Here is a 20,495-nt window from a genome sequence, read left to right as displayed (position 1 = left end):
AATTATAAGTATGTCTCACCTTTGATAAGCAACCTCGTGCGTATTCCCACTCCTCTTGCGATATATCCATTGCCTCCTCTTTTTTCATCTTCTCCATTACTTCATGTAGCCAATCTATATCAATATGATGTGGAAGCGCACTTAAATGTTCTGGATATGGGACATTACGTCCATGTTTAGCACGAAATGCTTGCCTTTCGCTTACTCTTCTTGCCCTTTCTTCTTTATATAGTGTCACCCATTTGCTCATTACTTCGTTGTTAAGCACACAAAATACATTTAACTTACGAAGTTCCTCTTTCATTAGCACTTTGCTCCTTCCTTTTCCTTGAGGTATTATAGAGGTCATCCTCAAATCTTCATCATCTTTCCATAGTTGTGATAAAGAGGGGTCCACTTTAGTAAGATATTCAGAGATTTGTACAAGGGATGATTGCACTAACCAACCCTCAGCCATGCTTTCCTCGGGTTGTGCATTTTTCCTTACAAAATCTTTTAGGGTTTTCATGAAGCGCTCTACAAAAAACATGCACCTTGCATGAACTACCCCACAAATTGCAATCTCATCAATCACATGTACGAGTAAGTGTACTTGAGTAGTTCAAAATGGAGCGAGGAAAAGTTTCCTCCACAAAAAAAACCACCTCAATGGACAATACTCAAGCCTCTTGCAATGTATTTGGATCGATTTCCTTCAAACTCACAAATCTACCACCATGCAATTGAGAACGATGATTAGTTTTGTCCATAAATTCAAGCGGGTTTACTATGTGATGTACATAATATGTAAACTAAAAAATAAGTATAAATTATATATACCTCGCGAGCTCACCCATCTTGTAAATGATATCACTCACATCTTTCGAAAAACAATGGGATATGTGTAATATTCTGTGTTTTAAAAAAAATGAATTGGATTTATGAAATTTTTCTTATTCCCCCCTTATCCCTCCAGCCGACTGACAAGCTAGAGGGGGAGGGGAATAGAAGGAGCTATTAAGCGCCTTGGTGGAGCCTTATGGAGGGAGGGGGACCATTCGTGATGACACGCCGGGAGGAAAGATCCCCCTCCCCTCCACTATTTAAACGGGGGAGGGGGGGGGCTGCTGGAGAAATGCAGGGTGAGCCGTGAGAGAAGAGGCCGAAGGAGACAACCCTGCCGTGAGGAGAGTGCCACCATAACACCGAGCTGAGGGAGGAGGACGGAAGGCTGCTGCGGCCTACATCCTGAGACCGCCGTTGCCATCGTCAACCAGTCCACAAAGAGCCGTCAGGGATTCCGTCATCCTCCACATGCCACGTGCATTCAGAAGCTTCCAAGAAGCTTCTTGGAAGCTTCTAAGGGGGGGATCTTTAAGCCCCCTTTCCCCCAAAAAAAAAGGTTTTACCCCAAAAGGGCCTTTCTTCCCCCATATTTTAAATTTCCCTTTGGCCCCTTTTTTTTTCTCCCCCCTGGTTTTAAACCCCCCCTAGGATTTTTTCCCCTTAAAGCCCCTCCCTTAGACTTTGGAACCCTACCCCCTGGTTTTAAATCCCCTAAGACCTTTCTCACCCCCTTATAACCCTTTAAACCCTTCTTCAACCCCCCTCATAACTCTCATTTTTCCAAAACTCCCTAAGTTTGTTTTTTCCTAATCCCCCGTATCCCCATTATTATTTTCCCCCCGAATCTAAAAATCCAAACCATCATCATGGCCTCGGATGGTATCCCGTAAGGGGAAAATAGCCATGAGATAAAAGATAGGGAGGGAAATTAGAGGGAGTGAAAAGAAGAAGTGAAGGAGGAAGAGTGGGAAAAAGACAAAAGAAAGGGGAGGAAGGAGAAGACAGTGGAATTCCAGAAGAAAGAGGAAAAGGCTATCTCACATTCAAACTACGATGCCACCGAAGAAAGTCCAAGGCGTAGCTGCGGGAGGGTCATCCCCCGGTATCCATGTGGATATCTCACCTCAAAGCCAGGTTTTTCTTCTTGGCGTTAATTCGGTTTTAAGTCGATCATGCAAAGAAAAATTGTTAAGGATAGGATATATTTGTTCGAGTTATTTGTAACGAAGGAGTTTAGCTTATGAATGACAATGTATACAACTTAGCTTTCTTCAAATTGCATCAAGCATTATAAAATTACAAGCAAGATTAACCATTTACTATAGTAATATATTCCTAAGGTGTAGAAATTATATCTTGCACCATTAGTCTTATTCCTTTCGCAACGATTCATGGTAAATGGCTAAATTCAAGAAAGGTTTCTTTCGATGCTCAAATTACTAGGGAGTTATCTTTGCTAGTTGCACATCTTAGCAAGGAAATTGTTGTTATTTGGCATGAGTTCATCTTTAAAGAAAACGAAAGTTAAATGTTAGGAATTAACAAGTATAAAAATTAGATATACGAACTCATTTGGAAAGAAAATGTAATGGAGAATTACTGGATGACACTCTATTAATACTTTTCCCTTGCTATTTGAGGACTTGGGAACTAATAAAGTGTGTATACACCAATTTCACAGCTACGCCGTTTTGTCCCAAGCAGTATTGTCGCTCTTTGTATCACCTTGGCATTAGGCTATATGCCAAATTAAACTGTATTGATTGGGAGAGTAAATTGTCACAAGGATAGTAAAACCGTGACAAGACGATTAATATTACCTTCCAAAAGATAACCGAACCAATCTAAACATAGAAACATTCATACCCTAAACACTTGACTACTTTCCTTACCGTAGGGATAATAAATTCATAAAGATAAGAAACTAGGGTTTGTCCCTAAGGTTCTTAAAAGAAGAAACCCTAGGCCTGACATACGTCAGCTTAAAGAATCTAAACATGTTATTCCATCGCAGGACTTGCGCAACATGTATGAAATCATTTAGTCTTGTGATTGATTCACAAGGAAAAATGGCAAAAACCCTCATCAAGGACAGCAGATCCCTACGCAAGTTATCTTGCAAAAAGACGTATTTTTGGATATTCTTCTAAATAAAGAGAGTTGTAAACCAGAAACTAGCATATCTAAGGCACTTTAGGGATTAACGAAATTGGGTATGCCCTACACCGGAATGTAAGAGATCTTGCCAAGTTACAAGACACCTTGGGAACGAGTGTTGATACACTCAAAAAGGAAAGAACACTTCCTTAGCAGTTTGCCAAACAACTCGGTTGATTAACGAAAATGTTTGTGCTTGCTAGAGATTTTAGAGCTCTGTTTGAAATATAAATTACAAATTAAATGAGTACCTATACTTCAGGTTAAAGGCCTAAAGGGAGAGGGAGCTTCAGTTACCCCCGACTGTCTGCCTGACCCTAACCAAGGGGGTTGCTGACCGCGCCGGGAACGTGGACCGAACCCGCCGCGAGAGGTCTCTCCGTTGAGTTCTACTTGGAGCAGGAGGACGCTTGGGTGCCAGGGGGGCTCTGGCCGTAAATCCCTTGCCTTCGGGGTCCTACACAAGAGGCTAACGTGACTCGGGATTGGATCTCGAGGCCCGCATACTAGTTGACGGGCGGAAGCTTGGAATAGTGATCCCTGAGGATTACTGGATAGCCTTCGGGCGGACTATGGACAAGCCTACGGGCGGAACTCCTTGTATTTCAAAGATAAAATGATGAAATGTAAAGAAAGAACTTGCTTGATATTGTTTTTCTATGTCACGTGATAAGATAACGTGAAGAAACCAGTGCTTAACGGGGTTAATTATTAAAGCTGATTGTTATATGTCAAATTAATGTGTTAGATAATTACATAACTAAAACAAACCGAGGAAAGTGCGGAGGATGGGCCATGGGCCCGTCCTACGGTTGGGTGGTCCCGGTTAGCCGAGAACTTTTCTCAAAAATCTCGAAGAACAGCGGAATGATCATCATCATCAAAAAGAATAACGAGAACGATGACCTAGAGTTACGTCTTACCTGGTTTACGATGTTTTAGGGGAACGGAATGGGACTATGCCTTATGGCAGAGAGGTTGAGCTTTGCATCCCTCTCGTTTCCCATTCTCCTTGAACCAAGTGCAGTGTGAATCTGCTTCAGACTTGGCGTTTCTGCGTAAAGTAGTTCGCTCTGGTCTGATGCTAGTTGCTGTTAGCTAATGACCCATCAGGAAAACCCTAATTCCGGTTGATCCTAAGTGGGAATGGCCAGGATACTTCCGCTACGTGGCAGACGCGGAAAGACCTAGATTGCAAAACCCGTAACATTCCACGGGAGTGCCGGGCAGAGCTTTCTAGACATCCTTTCTGATGGACTGCTAAGATGTGTTCTAGATGATACAAACGGACACGTTACAAGTTGGTATCAGAGCCGACCAACAACGGAATTGTTTTTATGAGGTCTCAATAAAATGAAGCAAAGAAATTGTTGCTGTCCAAACATTTTCTCATCTTCAATGCTGTCTTGCAGAGCTATGAAGCGTGGAACAAGTTTTTGGTGTTTCGGGTCATGTTTATGACTGCAATGCATTCTCCGCTTTATAGACAAAGAATTGGGATGATGAACATCCTGGAGCAGATTTATAATCCATCACCTTTATACATAGAACGAAGATGGATGGGGTCTTCAGGAATCTACTACATAGCTGCCCACCGGTTTGCTTATCTACAGACCAACCTAAAGAGGATCAAGTGGTTGGAAGACTTGAAAGTCGTGAATATGTTCATTTTTGTAGAAGCTCACGTAAATTCTACTTTACATATTCAAGGTCGGAGGGTTGAAATGAACTCATATGTATATGGGGAAGTAACCCGTGTAATCCCAGCCGATAGGATTAAAGTATTGGGCCGCCATGAGAAGTATGGATTCCAACGGAAAGGGTATCCTGAACTTCCAATGAATTATCGATTCCTAAAGATCCATGATCCAAAACCCTACTATTACACAGTTCCTGTAGACAAATGCAATACAATGTTGTTCTCCCCAAACTGAATGTAATGATTGGATTATCATCACACGAGACGTTGTATAAGGGGGAGAGAATGTAATATTCCGCGTTTAAAAAAAAATGAATTGGATTTATGGAAATTTTTTTATTCCCCCCTTATCCCTCTAGCCGACTGACGAGCTGGAGGGGGAGGGGAATAGAAGGAGCTATTAAGCTCCTTGGTGGAGTCTTATGGAGGGAGGGGGACCATGCGTGATGACACGCCGGGAGGAAAGATCCCCCTCCCCTCCACTATTTAAACGAGGGGGGGCCGCTGGAGAAATAGAGGGTGAGCTGTGAGAGAAGAGGTCGAAGGAGACAACCCTCCCGTTAGGAGAGTGCCGCCATAACACCGAGCTGAGGGAGGAGGACGGAAGGCTGCTGCCGCCTACACCCTAAGACCGCCGCTACCATCATCAACAAGTCTACAAAGAGCCGTCAGGGATTCTGTCGTCCTCCACACGCCACGTGCATTCAGAAGCTTCTAAGGGGGGGGATCTTTAAGCCCCCTTTCCCCCAAAAAAAAAAGGTTTTACCCCAAAAGGGCCTTTCTTCCCCCATATTTTAAATTTCCCTTTGGCCCCTTTTTTTTTCTCCCCCCCTGGTTTCAATTCCCCCCTAAACCCCCTTTGTTTCCTCCCCCCCCCCCCCCCCGGGTTTAATTCCCCCTTAAACCCCCTTTGTTCCCCCCCCGGTTTTAAACCCCCCTAGGATTTTTTCCACTTAAAGCCCCTCCCTTAGACTTTGGAAACCTACCCCCTGGTTTTAAATCCCCTAAGACCTTTTTCACCCCCTTATAACCCTTTAAACCCTTCTTCAACCCCCCTCATAACTCTCATTTTTCCACAACTCCCTAAGTTTTTTTTTTCCTAATCCCCCGTATCCCCATTATTATTTTCCCCCCGAACCTAAAAATCCAAACCATCATCATGGCCTCGGATGGTATCCCGTAAGGGGAAAATAGCCATGAGATAAAATATAGGGAGGGAAAGTAGAGGGAGTGAAAATAAGAAGTGGAGGAAGAGTGGGAAAAAGACAAAAGAAAGGGGAGGAAGGAGAAGACGGTGGAATTCCAGAAGAAAGAGGAAAAGGCTATCTCACATTCAAACTACGATGCCGCCGAAGAAAGTGCAAGGCGTAGCTGCTGGAGGGTCATCCCCCGGTATCCATGTGGATATCTCACCTCAAAGCGAAGTTTTTCTTCTTGGCATTAATTCGGTTTTAAGTCGATCATGCAAAGAAAAATGGTTAAGGATAGGATATATTTGTTCGAGTTATTTGTAACGAAGGAGTTTAGCTTATGAATGACAATGTATACAACTTAGCTTTCTTCAAATTGCATCAAGCATTATAAAATTACAAGCAAGATTAACCATTTACTATAGTAATATATTCCTAAGGTGTAGAAATTATATCTTGCACCATTAGTCTTATTCCTTTCGCAATGATTCATGGTAAATGGCTAAATTCAAGAAAGGTTTCTTTCGATGCTCAAATTACTAGGGAGTTATCTTTGCTAGTTGCACATCTTAGCAAGGAAATTGTTGTTATTTGGCATGAGTTCATCTTTAAAGAAAACGGAAGTTAAATGTTAGGAATTAACAAGTATAAAAATTAGATATACGAACTCATTTGGAAAGAAAATGTAATGGGGAATTGCTGGATGACACTCTATTAATACTTTTCCCTTGCTATTTGAGGACTTGGGAACTAATAAAGTGTGTATACACCAATTTCACAGCTACGCCTTTTTGTCCCAAGCAGTATTGTCGCTCTTTGTATCACCTTGGCATTAGGCTATATGCCAAATTAAACTGTATTGATTGGGAGAGTAAATTTTCACAAGGATAGTAAAACCGTGACAAGACGATTAATATTACCTTCCAAAAGATAACTGAATCAATCTAAACATAGAAACATTCATACCCTAAACACTTGACTACTTTCCTTACCATAGCATTAATTCGGTTTTAAGTCGATCATGCAAAGAAAAATGGTTAAGGATAGGATATATTTGTTCGAGTTATTTGTAACGAAGGAGTTTAGCTTATGAATGACAATGTATACAACTTAGCTTTCTTCAAATTGCATCAAGCATTATAAAATTACAAGCAAGATTAACCATTTACTATAGTAATATATTCCTAAGGTGTAGAAATTATATCTTGCACCATTAGTCTTATTCCTTTCGCAATGATTCATGGTAAATGGCTAAATTCAAGAAAGGTTTCTTTCGATGCTCAAATTACTAGGGAGTTATCTTTGCTAGTTGCACATCTTAGCAAGGAAATTGTTGTTATTTGGCATGAGTTCATCTTTAAAGAAAACGGAAGTTAAATGTTAGGAATTAACAAGTATAAAAATTAGATATACGAACTCATTTGGAAAGAAAATGTAATGGGGAATTGCTGGATGACACTCTATTAATACTTTTCCCTTGCTATTTGAGGACTTGGGAACTAATAAAGTGTGTATACACCAATTTCACAGCTACGCCTTTTTGTCCCAAGCAGTATTGTCGCTCTTTGTATCACCTTGGCATTAGGCTATATGCCAAATTAAACTGTATTGATTGGGAGAGTAAATTTTCACAAGGATAGTAAAACCGTGACAAGACGATTAATATTACCTTCCAAAAGATAACTGAATCAATCTAAACATAGAAACATTCATACCCTAAACACTTGACTACTTTCCTTACCATAGCATTAATTCGGTTTTAAGTCGATCATGCAAAGAAAAATGGTTAAGGATAGGATATATTTGTTCGAGTTATTTGTAACGAAGGAGTTTAGCTTATGAATGACAATGTATACAACTTAGCTTTCTTCAAATTGCATCAAGCATTATAAAATTACAAGCAAGATTAACCATTTACTATAGTAATATATTCCTAAGGTGTAGAAATTATATCTTGCACCATTAGTCTTATTCCTTTCGCAATGATTCATGGTAAATGGCTAAATTCAAGAAAGGTTTCTTTCGATGCTCAAATTACTAGGGAGTTATCTTTGCTAGTTGCACATCTTAGCAAGGAAATTGTTGTTATTTGGCATGAGTTCATCTTTAAAGAAAACGGAAGTTAAATGTTAGGAATTAACAAGTATAAAAATTAGATATACGAACTCATTTGGAAAGAAAATGTAATGGGGAATTGCTGGATGACACTCTATTAATACTTTTCCCTTGCTATTTGAGGACTTGGGAACTAATAAAGTGTGTATACACCAATTTCACAGCTACGCCTTTTTGTCCCAAGCAGTATTGTCGCTCTTTGTATCACCTTGGCATTAGGCTATATGCCAAATTAAACTGTATTGATTGGGAGAGTAAATTTTCACAAGGATAGTAAAACCGTGACAAGACGATTAATATTACCTTCCAAAAGATAACTGAATCAATCTAAACATAGAAACATTCATACCCTAAACACTTGACTACTTTCCTTACCATAGCATTAATTCGGTTTTAAGTCGATCATGCAAAGAAAAATGGTTAAGGATAGGATATATTTGTTCGAGTTATTTGTAACGAAGGAGTTTAGCTTATGAATGACAATGTATACAACTTAGCTTTCTTCAAATTGCATCAAGCATTATAAAATTACAAGCAAGATTAACCATTTACTATAGTAATATATTCCTAAGGTGTAGAAATTATATCTTGCACCATTAGTCTTATTCCTTTCGCAATGATTCATGGTAAATGGCTAAATTCAAGAAAGGTTTCTTTCGATGCTCAAATTACTAGGGAGTTATCTTTGCTAGTTGCACATCTTAGCAAGGAAATTGTTGTTATTTGGCATGAGTTCATCTTTAAAGAAAACGGAAGTTAAATGTTAGGAATTAACAAGTATAAAAATTAGATATACGAACTCATTTGGAAAGAAAATGTAATGGGGAATTGCTGGATGACACTCTATTAATACTTTTCCCTTGCTATTTGAGGACTTGGGAACTAATAAAGTGTGTATACACCAATTTCACAGCTACGCCTTTTTGTCCCAAGCAGTATTGTCGCTCTTTGTATCACCTTGGCATTAGGCTATATGCCAAATTAAACTGTATTGATTGGGAGAGTAAATTTTCACAAGGATAGTAAAACCGTGACAAGACGATTAATATTACCTTCCAAAAGATAACTGAATCAATCTAAACATAGAAACATTCATACTCTAAACACTTGACTACTTTCCTTACCGTAGGGATAATAAATTCATAAAGATAAGAAACTAGGGTTTGTCCCTAAGGTTCTTAAAAGAAGAAACCCTAGGCCTGACATACGTCAGCTTAAAGAATCTAAACAGATTATTCCATCGCAGGACTTGCGCAACATGTATGAAATCATTTAGTCTAGTGATTGATTCACAAGGAAAAAGGGTAAAAACCCTCATCAAGGACGGCAGATCCCTACGCAAGTTATCTTGCAAAAAGACGTATTTTTGGATATCCTTCTAAATAAAGAGAGTTGTAAACCAGAAACTAGCATATCTAAGGCACTTTAGGGATTAACGAAATTGGGTATGCCCTACACCGGAATGTAAGAGATCTTGCCAAGTTACAAGACACCTTGGGAACGAGTGCTGATACACTCAAAAAGGAAAGAACACTTCCTTAGCAGTTTGCCAAACAACTCGGTTGATTAACAGAAATGTTTGTGCTTGCTAGAGATTTTAGAGCTCTGTTTGAAATATAAATTACAAATTAAATGAGTATCTATACTTCAGGTTAAAGGCCTGAAGGGAGAGGGAGCTTCAGTTACCCCCGACTGTCTGCCTGACCCTAACCAAGGGGGTTGTTGACCGCGCCGGGAACGTGGACCGAACCCGCCGCGAGAGGTCTCTCCGTTGAGTCCTACTTGGAGCAGGAGGACGCTTGGGTGCCAGGGGGGCTCTGGCCGTAAATCCCTCGCCTTTCGGGTCCTGCACAAGAGGCTAACGTGACTCGGGATTGGATCTCGAGGCCCGCATACTAGTTGATGGGTGGAAGCTTGGAATAGTGATCCCTGAGGATTACTGGATAGCCTTCGGGCGGACTATGGACAAGCCTACGGGCGGAACTCCTTGCATTTCAAAGATAAAATGATGAAATGTAGAGAAAGAACTTGCTTGATATTTTTTTTCTATGTCACGTGATAAGATTACGTGAAGAAACCAGTGCTTAACGGGGTTAATTAACGAAGCTGATTGTTATATGTCAAATTAATGTGTTAGATAATTACATAACTAAAACAAACCGAGGAAAGTGCGGAGGATGGGCCATGGGCCCGTCCTACGGTTGGGTGGTCCCGGTTAGCCGAGAACTTTTCTCAAAAATCTCGAAGAACAGCGGAATGATCATCATCATCAAAAAGAATAACGAGAACGATGACCTAGAGTTACGTCTTACCTGATTTACGATGTTTTAGGGGAACGGAATGGGACTATGCCTTATGGCAGAGAGGTTGAGCTTTGCATCCCTCTCGTTTCCCATTCTCCTTGAACCAAGTGCAACGTGAATCCGCTTTGGACTTGGCGTTTCTGCGTAAAGTAGTTCGCTCGGGTCTGACGCTAGTTGCTGTTAGCTAATGACCTATCAGGAAAACCCTAATTCCGGTTGATCCTAAGTGAGAACGGCCAGGATACTTCCGCTACGTGGCAGACGCGGAAAGACCTAGATCGCAAAACCCGTAACATTCCACAGGAGTGCCGGGCGGAGCTTTCTAGACATCCTTTCTGATGGACTGCTAAGACATGTTCTAGATGATACAAACGAACACGTTACAATATGCTAGTAGGAAGGATGAACTGTATGTAAATATTCATACATTGTTAATTAGTCTACATAGTTACTCCACTAATTAATATATTTATGGCTATGAAAATCCTTGCCTGAGTCATTTTGTGCCAATCGTGAGACATCAAAGCGGATAGTTTCTCCACAGCTCTTTTCTTTTTCTTTATGAAGGCTCCCTTGAGGCATCTCATATATCTTGTGGGAGTTCGAAAGCTACATATCTACTGCTTCACCATTTTTTCTTTGGTCTTCAACAACATCCAAGGTGGTAACTCGATCTTTCCTCTGGGTCCGATGCATGGCTAATATCGTCTCATACGTCCAATGCTACATAAATCCTCCCTTGCATTGATAGAATCACGAGCCTTGATTAAGTGATCCCATAATGTAGAGGCAACATTCTTGAATATATGCATGGGTTCCAACAGGTGATTAATCTTGAGTTCAGTTCAATATGGGAGACGAAAAAATATAGAGAATCTAAGGCATAAACAATATATTATTTCTCGTTCTCATAATGGAGTGTACTTTAAAAGAAGTAAACTAGGTACCGACTCATGCCGAGTGGAGGATAATCATTGGCGTGTGTCCAAGTGTCCTTCCAATCTTGAATGGTCAAAGATTGTGGAGTTCTTCCATCAGTGGGGGGTGCATATTTGGGGTGGTCAATAGGAAGAAAAAGATGATGATTGTCATAGATAACCTTCTTCAAGCATGTTAGTCTAGAAGAAATCAGAGAGGGATCGCAAATTGGACATGCATGATATCTTGATGTAGTTAAATCTATAAAAACAAGTGGGTTAATGATGACATATATTTGATTAAGGGTAAGAATGAATAAAATAGAGTATGCAACTACCTGAACACTCTCCATAGCCTGGAAAGTCATGCATAGTCCACAACAACATGCCCTTTAAAGTGAAATCTCTAGAGGACAATGATGCACTCACATCTTGCACCTCAATACCTCTCCATAGAATTTCTAGCTCCTCGATCAAAGGCTCTAAGTAAACGTCCATGGTTTTTACTTTGTGTTTTCCAGGAATCAAAAGGGACAACATTACATGTCCTTTTTTTATTGCCATGGACGGAGGGATATTATAGTTCACCAATACCACTGGCCATACACTATATGAGGTGCTTTTGAGGCCAAATGGATTTATTCCATCTAATCCTAGACCAAATCTCAAATTTCTGGGCTCTTCTTTGAAAGTAGGCCACAAATTGTCTATGTGTTGCCAAGCTGGTGTGTCTAAAGGAATTCTCCACTTTCCATCACTTGAATGGTGACTAGCATGCCATGACATGAGTCTCACAATAGATTCACACTTAAACATAAGTTGAATACGTGGAATAATAAAAAAATGTTACAAAAATTTACGAGGCACATCCATTGATTTTATCTCCTGGTTGTATCTTGGTTCACCACAAACAGGACACTCTCGTACAGATGCATGATCCCCACGAAACAAGATGCAATCATTGACACATGTATGGATTTTTACGTAATCGAGACCTCTAAGAGATGTGAAGAAATGCCTTGCCTGCTCCCTTCTAGTTGGTAATTTATTTCCATTTGGAAGCATTTCTGACAATAACCTGCATATATTGTGCAAACAGAGTTAACAAACCGCGAATATTATCTAGAAGCATGTATGAATTAATATCAAATGATACATACTTCAATAATGCATTCAAGCTAGTATTACTCCATTCATAAATGGTTTGTAAGTTCAGTATCTCGAGAGATGCACATGGAATGGAGTAGGTGTAACCTTCTTACAATGGAGTTTTCGAGGCTATGTATAGCGAGTCATCTGTCTCTCTAGTGGCACCCTCCCCCCGAACCTCATGGGAAAACAAATCGTGCACCATGTTGTCCAAAATCTCTTCCTCCAAAACTTGATGGGGCATTTGAAGAGGGCTACTATCATCATCATCAGTCTCTACTCTTCCTGAGGACTCTGCCTCCTCGCGTCGACGCTTCGCAGCCTCTCGATGCCCTGGAGGGACCATTTGAGGATGTGGTACCGGATCCTGCTCAATTAAAAAAAGGAGGTTTTGTTTAATAGTGAAGACGCAACATAGACCAATAATATTTATGTAAATAAAGCAATAAAAATTACTAGGTCTTTTTCTTGGTTCCACTCTCCGTACATGCTAAGGTATGACATTGTGATTTGATGTGCTCGAAAAAAACATCCTCGACAATGATCACACATACGTTTGATTTTCTATCATAGCCAAGCGTCTCGATTGTGAAGACGCAATGTCTCATCGTCACTGTAGGATGTACTGTTTGTTGACTCAGCATGTCCCATACTAGTAGAAGATGACGATATAATTATACCTGAATCATAAGGACATATATGATTTTATTTGGTATATATGTCATATTCCCTAAATGCATTGATACTTACAACATGGAGGCAAACATTTTGATATTGAAAGACTAGGAAAGTCATGTTGATCCAAAAACAACAAAAAGCTAGCATTTAATCTGTTTAATTGTAATTGTGCATCTATCAGCGCATGTAATATGTCTTATCTACGCATATACACGTGCTTATAGACGCGCCATGCAAATATTTTAAAAAAATTAAAAATTTTATGGTTTTCTTTTCAAACCAATGCTTTCCTGCGTTTTTTGCGCGTTTTCTACTGTTCGAGCTCGACATCACTAATCATGTCTATCTATCACTTCATGAAGACAATGAGGGAAGGAAATAAGAGTAAAAAGAGGACAGGAGGAAGGAAGAGCCAAATAGTAAATAACAAGAGCCAAATAGCAAGGAAGAGAAAAAGATTCAAGCAACCTACCAAGGGAAGGGAGAAGGAGGACAAGGAGCTTGCAACCTAGCCGCCACCCGTCGGAACAAGCAAAGAAGGTGAGTTCTTCTTCTCTCTCTCAATCTTGTTTGCTTTCTCTTTGTTTTTCTCTCTCTCTCTCTCTCTCTCTCTCTCTCTCTTTCTCTCTCTCTCTCTCTTTACATGCTTTAGACTGTCATCTATGGAGGTTTTTTGCATGTTTTTCATAATAGTTTGCAAAGTATGGTCCGACCTTGCACGTCTGTATCTAGGTGACAGTGTAGACGCAGGTATAGACGTAGGAATAGACGCGCTGACACACGCAGGTATAGACACAGCGTATAATATGTTTTATCTGCACAGGGTAGTAATGGATTTTTGCTTGTGTAGGTGTGGAATCTTGGATCTTCCAGCACTGATCTTGAGTTGGAACGCATGAACAACACCTTAGCGAAGTTTTCTAGAGGTGTTAGTAGTTTTTTTAAAAGGTTTCTCGAACAAGGAGCAATTCATGGGGGAGATGACCAGTTATCTTGGTCGCCCTCCCACTACAGAGGAGGTTTTTAGTGTCATGTCTGGGACACCTAACACATCTTTGCCTAACACTATCGCACAAACACCAAACCTTGGCACACCTCTACTAACAGGTACTCCATGCACTATGCATACACACAGATCAGCTAATGCACAGGGATTAGTTGAAGTACATGGATTGGCCGAATCACGTGCATCTACAGAAGCACGTGCATCGAGTGAGATAGAGATTATTGCCCGTGGAGGAAGGAAGGAGAGTCGTGTGGGAGGATGAGGAGGTCGAGGGCTTTGTGGGGGTTTCCTAGGAGGTGGCTCTCGATCACCCTCACCGAGAAATGAGAGAGGTGAGCCTTCACAAATGTACTACTCTTTCATAGATGTTGGTGGTATCTTACATAACCTTGAGGGAAGGGAAGTGATAGCCTACTTGAGGAGTGTCGTGCATGCCACATACAATGATTGTATGATTCCCTTCAAGCAATAAAAAAATGGTTTATGGCAAGAAGTGCTGCAGGAAGTACATAGAAGGTATCCTTATCCCGAGATTTCATGATTCTCAGATGATTGGGGACAATCAAAGGTGAGAGACGCGCTTCATAACAAGAGGTCTCACCTTATGGCGCAGGCTAAGGAGTCACTGCAAAGACAAGAACAGAGGCACCCTGGATAAGGCCAACCACCCAATTGCCACCGTAGGGAGTGGAAAGAGGCCAAGAAAAGAGTAGCACAGAAAAGGACAAATCACCAGCATGCAGAGGCGCAAAGTATCGAGATGGCAACCATGGGATCGTCGCATTATGGATCGGGTGGCAGGGAGTCATGGGAGGTTGAGTTTATAAGTATTATTTGATTTAAAATAATAATAATTTTGTAATTTGTTTCAATTCATTATGTAGTGTGTTCTAATACGTTGTATGTTAAAATTATTTTGTAGTATCATATCATTGGTAGGATGCCTACTCCTAGAGAGATAGGCTACCATCGAGGTTATAACCGGGCATCCACTTGGCAGCATTTCTATGAGGAGAGACTCATCACGGAGGAGCAATATAATCGTGCCATGAGGATTCCACAATCAGAAGAGATATGTTTTATTTTTTGAATGAAAAGTATAGGTAACTCTAATTTATTGTTTGTAATGGTATATATATACCTTAATCCTTTGTGTAGGTGAACCCTGATGCAGTTGAGGATAGAGAAGGGGAAACTAACAGTAGCAGTGGTGGCAGCAGCACTGACACCAGCAACGCTGGTAGTAGCGATGATGATGCCTCTTCTGAGGAGATATAGAGGAGCCCCATGTATACATGCCTCTCCTTGGCTTGTAGTTTTCATTTTTGATATGTATTACTTTCAACTATTAGTGCTTGCGCCCATGGCCATGCTTGAGGTCACAAGCACTAGAAGTCATCATGTAAAAACGTTTTATCTATATATATGAAGTTTCGTGTTCTATATACATTGTTTTGTTTTCAGTACAAAAATCTTCGAAATATGTACAAATGTTTTAGCACAGTACGCTCATCATGTAATATTATCAATATATTGACTTTGGCTCTCCACATTCTTTTGCTTTCAGTATAATAATCTTTCTCTGTTTTCCCTAAGCATACAATTTGATATTGATGGGGGGAAAAAAACCAGAGAGCATGTGGCTTGCAAAGCCACTGCAAGCCACATGCTCTCTGGTTTTTTTTTTCATACCTCTGTTTTGCATGTCTATCTGCGCATCTAAATTGTAGGAAAGATGCGCGTCTATTATCATAAAAAATTTGCAGAGTACACACCTTCGTATGTGCATAGTTATACGCGTGTATAGATGCAGAATATGAATATATCTAATTTTTTATAAATATGATTATATATTTACAGAGTGCGTCTAGGTTTCACTATAAGCGCACTTGTAGATGTGGCAGTAGACGCGGTAACAAACACGCCCTACATTTTTAAACACAGTTCAAGTATTGCGTTTACAAGTGCATCTATGGAGCCTTTTTGTTGTAGTGTATTATCTAACATGCTAGAAAATATTGGCAAAATTTTCTAAATGTTGAGTTCTAATGAAGCAATGTTGATATAGAATGATGTCTATGGCAATATTATAATATTTTGAACAATTTTGTCACAAACTATAACAAAATGCTAGCCAAGTAACTTCTTAACAAGTGTGTTTTGGAAAAAACCATTGAAAACAAAAGGCCATGTGATTTCATATCTGAATGAATTTAGGACTTGTGATTTTCAATAGACTTTTTTCTATGGTGATAACACCTTTTTAGAACTTCTAGCTAAAGGATGATATAACGAAAACATGTTACAACTAACACTTTTCCCTAGTGGATGGAGTTTTGATCAACAAAATTGCTATGATTTTCATTGTTTACATTGTAGCTTGATTTCTTCCCTTCTTCACTTTCTTCCAGAAAGATATAGTTACTATAGCTCTTAACAAAGTTCGAGTGCATAGAAGCGTTTGCTCTTGAACTCCTTCAAAGGAGCATTGAGTTAAAAAAAATTGGGGCTAGCAAGAAACTATTTTGCGTAAGTAAATTTTATGCTTGCATAATGGGTTTGGATACATGAGAATATTGGGAATATGTAAATGGTAATCTATGCCCATTTATAATAATAATAATTTTGTTGGATTGATATATGAATCCATCTACTTAGACCTTAAGGATGGGCATTATGTCTGACTGAATTCCTTGGTTGTTCATCAAAACAAATAGGATTTGATGGGGTCAAGATTCATGGAGCCAACTGGTATTTGTTGGAGCAATTCATGATGGATGAGATTAATGATCGATCGGATGGGTATCTAAGTTTGGACTAGAGATGGTGGATGCAGCTGTGGGCACCATTGGTGTGGAACATGCAACCGTTCGCATGCCTCATTTACCTCATTCAACGAGGACACATATAATTCCATAGCAATGGCGCCCATGGCTACATCGACCACATCGAGCTCAAACTTACATCGGTTCTCCATGGACCCTCCATATTCATTCAATTGATCATTAACCTCATCCTTCATGAATTGCTCTGACAATTGGCTACACGAATCTTGACCCCCATCAAATCCTATTTGTTTGCATGAATAATAAGGGGTTTCATTCACACGTAATGCAACTCAATAAGGTCTAAGTAGATGGATTTATAGATCAGTCCAACAAAATTGTTATTATAAATTGGCATAGATTACCACTTACATTCTCAAGTATCCAAGACCTCCTAATTACACACATGTGACCAAGTGGGTTTAAAGCTGTACACCTTTTTAGATGTATAATGAATACTATGCCAAGTCCCCACCTCCAAGAATGGCATCCTTGGGTGTGTCACAAAAATGTTGCACCACCGAAGGTATCTCATTCAACTCTAATTAGGGATATTGTTGGGAAAACTCTCCTAGCATACCGTTCAGCATCACACAAGGTGGGGGCTCTTTATCTTCGGGGGTTCTTTATCTTCTTATTGGTAGATGACAATGGTGGATCGCCATTTGGCCGATAGGCTGTACATATAATGACAAGGTGGGGGATTCTTTATCTTCTTATTGGTAGATGACAATGGTGGGTTGCCATGTGGTTGATGATAGGCTGCACATATGACAAAGAGCAGACGAATAGGCTTTCAGATTTGGAACTCAGCATCAAAATTGAGAGAGAGAGAGAGAGAGAGAGAGAGAGAGAGAGAGAGCGCAATCCTACATAATTGCTAGTTTTATAGCAATTATGTAAGTGAGAGGTATACATAAAGCGAAACTGTAGCTAGATTGGCAACATAAATATATGTAGAGCTGATGAGGAGGGTGGCCGCCGCCGGGGAGGCGCCGGCTACGATCGTCATAAGGAGATCATAAGATTATATTGTCGGAGGACTGGGGAGCGGGGGTTTCTTCTGCTTTCTTCTTAGCGCTGCTCCATCATTTATTCATTGGAACTCGCGCACCATCCGGGAAGTCGCGCAAGGAATCCACCACCCTTTCTTAGCATTCATTGCGAAGTTCGGGCCGCTTTATGTCTCTCTCAGCACGCGGCACGCCCGTCATAGATGAACAACCCGAGATTTTAATGTGAAGGGTCATACTTGGTTAGTACTACTAGGCAACCCGAAATTTTCAATTTGAATAAGAGGTGAAGTTCCAATCAAAAACTATATAGAATGGTGAACTCCTTAAGGGGTATAATAAGTATCCAAGTCTATGTTTGAAGCAATGTTGATGTAAGGTCTAGGTATGGGTAGGTGTTCAAATCAACTATTAGTAAAGGACTCAAATCCCGAATCAATACGCGTTTTTTGCAAGCTGGTAGGAGTTTAGGGAAATTTCATTTGTGAATATCCAATCCAAGTATATTAGAGCAAGCCAAACATGAAATGAGTCAAAATAACACTTTGTATATGAGATCTCCCTTGGGATATATACCCATGACTAGCATTAGCATGCTCTAGGAAGTTAACAATAGAGGGTGATAAACATTGGTAGTATGCTCAAATGAATACATGAATGAGCATGCATGGTCTATGGATTGATAGATTATGTCCTTATAATTATAGCACTTAGACTGGCCTATAGTAAGCTTAGCCAATTGAAGCTAGATACACAAATGAATTAGATTAGACCCCTTTCTTGGCACACATGGCATGAGAAAGCCACATTACTAGAGAGACATTTCCTTCAACTTCTTGACCAACAATATGGGCACTTAGTTATTACATGGGCTACATATAACTATTGGGAATGTCTATATCTTAACACATCATCTAAGAATTGAAATTAGAAAATGGGAAAATAACTCTAAGTATAATACAGATCACTAGCGAGTAGGAACACCTCTTTCTATAGTCAAGACAAGGAGAGTGTCACAGAATATATAAAAGCATGGGTACCTTGTAGATGAAATGCAAGCATACATGTGTGACACCATGTTTGTGAAAAGAGAACTGTTGCAAGCTATGTGGATATTAGCTTAGTTAACTTCAAATATAGCTAGATATATTTTGAAAGTGCTTGTAGAAAGTTGTAATTTCTAGTTATTCTTATTTTTCAAACATTTAGCAATGCCATTTTATTTGTGTATGTAGGCACACAAAGGGAAACAATGAGAGAGGAGAAAGAAAGAGAATAACGATGAAGATGGATTTTCACAATTTGATATTTGTATTATCTTTCTTTTTCTTAAATATGGAAGAATCTATAGCTTTATTTTATCTTAGATCATGATTTCTAATAAAAATATCTTTAGTTTAATATTAGTATGCTTAGTTTCGTTTCCTTTGGTTCTGTTTTTCAAATGGAGGTACATATCCTTGTGTACGTTGTTAGCACCACACTCTTTTGTGGTGTAATGGCTTGCTTATTCCACAAAGCATTACAATGGAAGATGGATGCTTATGACAATGAGAAAAACATTGCACTCACTCCACCACAATACATTCATCGTCATGTGGAGATTGAAATCAATGTTGCGACAATAAGCACTTCATGGGGAGCGAGCCCCACGTACACCAGTAAGATATGCTTATTAGCATTTTCTAGTATTTGCACTTAAAAATCAAAGAAAGCTTGAGTAGCTTTCAATGTCCACTATATTATATGCAATCCAAAGTTGGCATTTATATAAACTTATATTCAAGAGATAAAGCAAACCAAAGTACAATTTTTGTCCATCTTTTTTATTGACCCACATGGTTATTAACTCCCAAGCCTCCACTTGACTAACTCACGAATAAAGACAATGAGCAAGTTAGATAGTTGACTGACTAAGAAGCCTATCATACCATTTTGTATACAATACACAGCATAAACTCTTCCACAAGACAAAGCATACTCTACTTTTACACTTTATGTCTCAAAAATCCCATGACAACGCAGTGACTTCACAATGTTTATTATCACGTAAACATTGTGAAGTCACTGCGTTGTCATGGGATTTTTGACATAAAGTGTAAAAGTAGAGTATGCTTTGTCTTGTGGAAGAGTTCATGCTGTGTATTGTATACAAAATGGTAAGTGATAGGCTTCTTAGTCAGTGGACTTCTCTAACTTGCTCATTGTCTTTATCGTAGGAGTTAGTCAAGTGGAGGCTTGGGAGTTAATGACCATATGGCTTTAAGTAGCGATTAAAAGTAACTTAAGTGACTTTTTTGTGGGCTATGTGGTGAAGAATGAAGTGTGAGATCAAGAAGACCATTCAACATAGAGTTAGGGAAATCAGCAGGACTAATTGGGTAGCTATAGTCCAATGTGGCCACCAGTGAAGGTGATGGCATGCTAACTAGGAGAGGACACAAAGGAAAGGTAGGGGAAGACAAGGCAGCAAAGTGAGTAGGCTAGAGGCTCTTACATTGAGAGGAGAGTATTGGGACAATTTTTAAATCAAGGAAAATAGGGGAAGACAATGCAGCATGTTGTCTTTTAAGATATTCATCTCTTACAAGGTCTTTGAGGTGATGTCTCACTTCATT

Source organism: Lygodium microphyllum, chromosome 9 (genome assembly GCF_053477565.2).
Source record: "Lygodium microphyllum isolate KBCC chromosome 9, Lygodium_microphyllum_v1.1.10, whole genome shotgun sequence".
Taxonomy (NCBI): domain Eukaryota; kingdom Viridiplantae; phylum Streptophyta; class Polypodiopsida; order Schizaeales; family Lygodiaceae; genus Lygodium; species Lygodium microphyllum.
This window is presented reverse-complemented; position numbering follows the sequence as displayed.